This window comes from Cebus imitator, unplaced genomic scaffold (genome assembly GCF_001604975.1).
Source record: "Cebus imitator isolate Cc_AM_T3 unplaced genomic scaffold, Cebus_imitator-1.0 Scaffold32, whole genome shotgun sequence".
Taxonomy (NCBI): Eukaryota; Metazoa; Chordata; class Mammalia; order Primates; family Cebidae; genus Cebus; species Cebus imitator.
In genome coordinates this window covers 4,138,666-4,143,213 of record NW_016107347.1, presented here as the reverse complement: position 1 = coordinate 4,143,213, position 4,548 = coordinate 4,138,666, and the positions used below count along the sequence as shown (strand labels likewise).

General features: G+C 42.9%; 1 non-coding gene across 1 annotated transcript; it reads right to left on the bottom strand.

Moving 5' to 3' along the window:
* Nucleotides 1-266: 266 nt before the first annotated feature.
* On the bottom strand, nt 267-401 carry LOC119470506. The gene has a single exon (XR_005199414.1). It is a non-coding gene; the product is annotated as a small nucleolar RNA SNORA42/SNORA80 family (small nucleolar RNA).
* Nucleotides 402-4,548: the final 4,147 nt, after the last annotated feature.

Below are 4,548 nucleotides of genomic sequence, written 5' to 3'. Positions count from 1 at the left end.
GGAAGTTAGGAGCCATTATTTCTTCATGTATTTTTTCTATCCCTCTCCTGGCCTCTAGTACATGTATATTGTATCCATGACTTACTGATACTCTGTTCACTTTTTAATTTTTTCTCTTTGTATTTCATTTTGGATAGTTTCTATTGCTATGTCTTCAAGTTTACTAATTTTTTTTTTCTGCGATGTCTTACCTTTGGTTAATTCTATCTAGTGTAATTTTTATTTCAGAAAATATAATTTTCATCTCTAGAAGCTCAACTTGGATTTTTTTTGCAATCCCCTTTAGTAGTCACAGCCTATAGGTAAGGAGGCAGGGCAATGTTTCAGGGCTGAAGTTTACACTGGTATGGGCACTCTATGAGGCCCACAGAGAAGTGCCCCCCATGAACCCATTACCATGCCACCCATTGCCATGCTCTTGGATTTGTTTTACATCTTTCATTTCTCTACTTACCATGTTTAATCTTTCCCCTAGGTTTCTGAACATACGAAATACAATTTAGGATGATCATTTCGATGTTCTTTTCTACTTCTATCATCTATGTCAGTTTTGTGTGTTTCAATTGATATATTGTCCTTGTTATTAGTCACATCTTTATATGTTTGGTTATTTTTACAGGATCTTACTTGTACATTTGCTTTATTGGGTGATAGATATTTGTGAATTTCATAAATATTCTTGAACTTTGTAATACAAAGCTATTAACAAGAGTTTGACACTTTCAGGTCTTGCTTCTAAGCTTTGTTTGGCATAACCTGAGCAATGTTTCAAGTAGAGGGCTTTTTGTTCCACTACTGAGGCAATACCTTTCTGATTACACTACCCAGTGCTCTATAGACTGAGGTTTCCAGGCTGGCTGGTCATAATAGGCACTATTCACATTCCTGTGTGAGTTCTAGGTACTGTTCCTTCTTATCTGTTCAGAAGATTTTCTCCTCACACACCTGCACTCAACGGGGCTCAGCTGAATGCTCGAGGGGATTTGCTGCGGATTTCTAGGGTTTTCTTTCCCTGTAGCCCTCTCATCTCTGTTATTCTGTTTTGCAAACTCTAGTCTCCTTGACCTCCTTCCTCCCTCTTCAAGGCAAGGAGATCAATAGTCTCTGCTTGGATTTCCTCTCCCTGTACAACCTGAAAATTCTCTCTAAACAGCAAGCTGTGACAAATGTAGGGAATACCTAATTTGTTTTCTGTCTCCCAGGAATTAGGGTCTTTTGTTGCCTGATGTCCAATTTCTTTAATCTTGTTGTTTCCTATATTTTGTCCTAATTCACAGTTATTTCAGGTGGGAAAATAAATCTGTCCCTGTTAATCTATCTTGGCTCTCATGTTTAAAAAAAAAAAAAAAAAATTGGCCGGGCGTGGTGGCTCACGCCTGTAATCCAAGCACTTTGGAGGCCAAGGCGGGCGGATCACCTGAGGTCGGGAGTTCAAGACCAGGCTGACCATCATGGTGAAACCCCGTCTTTATTTAAAATAAAATAAAAAAATAAAAATTTTAAACCAAGTACAGATGTTTGAAGACTGTATTGTTAAACTTAAAAATATAAAAATGTTAAGATCAGAACTTAGTTCTTTGTAATCAAAATGAAGAACTTTGTTATATTCTGTAATTTATAACTTATTTGTCTTGCATATTTTCACCTGGGAGGTGAGGAAACCAACAAATAATACTGCAGGGGAATTTTTTTTAAGAAAGGGATAGGTAGAAAAGTGGTGGTGAGCAGTGGACAGTGATCATTTATCAGGGAAAGAATGGGGAATAAAGAACAAAAAGAAATCTACCAGATGTGGTGACTCACGCTTGTAATTATCCAGTACTTTGGAAGGATGAGGAGGGTGGATCGCCTGAGATCAGGAGTTTGAGACCAGCCAAAACCCCATCTCTACTGAAACTACAAAAAATTAGCTGGGCATGGTGGCAGGCACTTATAATTCCAGCTACTCCAGAGGCTGAGGCAGGAGAATCACTTGAACCTGGGAGGTGAAGGTTGCAGTGAGACAAGATCATGCCACTGCACTCCAGCCTCAGCAACAAGAACAAAACTCCATCAAGAAAGAAAAAAGAAATCTGATGGGCATAGTGGCACATATCTATAGTCCTACCTACTTGGGAGGCTGGTGGGGAGAAGTTTGAACCAACCTGGGCAACATAGCAAGACCCCATCTCTTTCAAAGAAAAATAAGAGAAAGAAAGAAAGAAAAGAAAAAGAGGTCTGTCTTAGTTATCTACAACTAGTATGTTGGAAAGTCCTGAGCTGGGATCCAGAAGACCTGAGTTTAGCCTGTCTTGTGATGTTGGTTAAGTTATTTAACCTACTTGATTTTAGAAAATACCATTCAATAAGTAAGAAATAAAAAATGACAATGCCTGACACATTGTAAAAACACAATAAATATTTATTGCTTCTGTCTGTCATTTATATAGTTTACAAATCAGCAAAGATTGAATACAAACCATTTTTTTAAATGTAGGTTTTATGGGGCCGGGCACAGTGGCTCATGCCAGCAATCCCAACACTTTGGGAGGCCAAGACTGGGAGATCACCTGAGGTCAAGAGTTCGAAACCAAACTGGCCAATTTGCTGAAACACTATGTCTATTAAAAATACAAAAATTAGCTGTGTGTGGTGGTACATGCCTGCAATCCCAGCTACTCGGGAGGCTGAGGGCAGAGGAATTGCTTAAACCTGAGAGGTGGAGGTTGCAGTAAGCTGAGATCACAACACTGCACTCCAGCCTGGGCAACCAAGTGAGACCCCAGCCAAAAAAAAAAAAACATGTAGGTTTTATATTGGGGTATGGTGAGGCCAACAGATGAGACAGTTGCCATTGAAAAGGTAGTTGGTTACTCATAGTTACTAAGGGAAGAAGGCATGCCATGCAGTGCAGGACCACATAGGGATGCACCAGAGTTGGCTGGGAGGCAGACAGAGCAGGCAGAAAACATGAGCAGGAGCTTTTATTGTGATTCCTATGGGAAGAATCAGGCCAAGCAGGCTTAGGAATGGCTAGTTTAAATAACTTCAGCAGAGTCTGGAGTGTAAGGACTATCTCTATTTGTCTGGTATCTGACCCTGGAGTGATTTGGACAGGGGGATGGGTAGTGGCCCAGTATCTGAGCCCTGCAAGAGCCCAGTAAAGGAGCTGGTTGGGTTACAGGGTCTGGACTGATTCGTTTGCACATGAAAAGGATACTTATGGGTGAGCCTTTACTATCACTAGGAACTAGCCAGCCCGGGGGAGCAAGCCTCCGGATTTCAAAGCATCAGAAACACAGAAAATAAATCGGCATGATTAATACAAACCCTGATGATAAGATGGGTTAACAGTGCTGTCCTACTGTGCCCAGACCTAGTCCTCCCCTTTGCACCACCCCGACAAGTGTAATTATTTGGGGAGCACCCAGCAGCCCTAAGGCCACATGCACTGACTGGTGTCTTTATCAGGCTCTCTTTCTCTCCGCTTGGCTTGTATCCTTTTCAATGATAACAAGGCTGCCAAAGTGAGGGGTTGGATGTAGTCTTGGCAGGATCCTGCTTTTGATACCTGAGATGTCTACCTGACATTGGGTCCCTCCCAGCCCCCAGGGTAATGCTAGCTGCTGGGCCTGGGAGTGGGCCTGCCTGCCAGGGCCTGCAGAAAAGCCTGGCGGGACACCAGAGACCTCGCACCTGGGAGCTAGTGCACTTGGTCCACAGGCCATGACTGCCTGCTCAGCCTCCTGTGTGCCAGCGGCTTTCCATGGAACAAACTTGTTTCCTGTTTATATACTACACTCTCAAGCCCAGGCAAGGCTATGTACCAGAAAATCCCACCATTCAACTGCTTTGAACATCCCACCTTCACCTCCAACTCAACCCATCAAAGATCAAAATTCTTGGACATAGAAACCATTAGAGATTACTACATTTAGGGTCCCTGCAAGATACCAATTTGGTCCCTTGGCAATTTGCTCAATCTGAAGAATCCGTTCAAATTGTTTGCAAAATGTGGGCAATGTGTGGTTTTTTTGGTGGTTTCCATCCCAGTGACAATCAAATTCCCAAAGGGCCCTGAGAAGCCGTCAGCTGGCTCTTCTCCCAGCCGGCTCTATTTCTGAGCAGACTTTGTTTCCTGGCCTCCCTGATTCTGGAAGAGCTTTTTGCCTCCTACCTCATGGCAAATCCTGAGACACCTTTGACCTCCTGCCCTCACCAGTGGTCTCCCCTCTGTCTGTACCTGTGCAAGGCTAGTCTTTCCACCTGTGCTCACTCTCCATCACACATCTTCCTTGTCCCACAAATTACCCCTTCTTAAATTTTGAACCTGTCTGGTTGCTTCTCCCTGGTCTATACAGAGGTTTCAGGGTTTCTCATGTCAACACAGAACAACAGCCCTGGTCACACTTCCTGTCTTCTCTCTGCTTCACACGGTCTGTATTCCTCTACCTACCTCTTGTTCTTTTCTGTGCTGCATTGCCAGCTGTATGTAATCTCTGAAACCTATAGTCACCCTCACTAGCCTATCTTTTCCTGAGTTCTAAATCTACACTGTTAGAAAGCAGT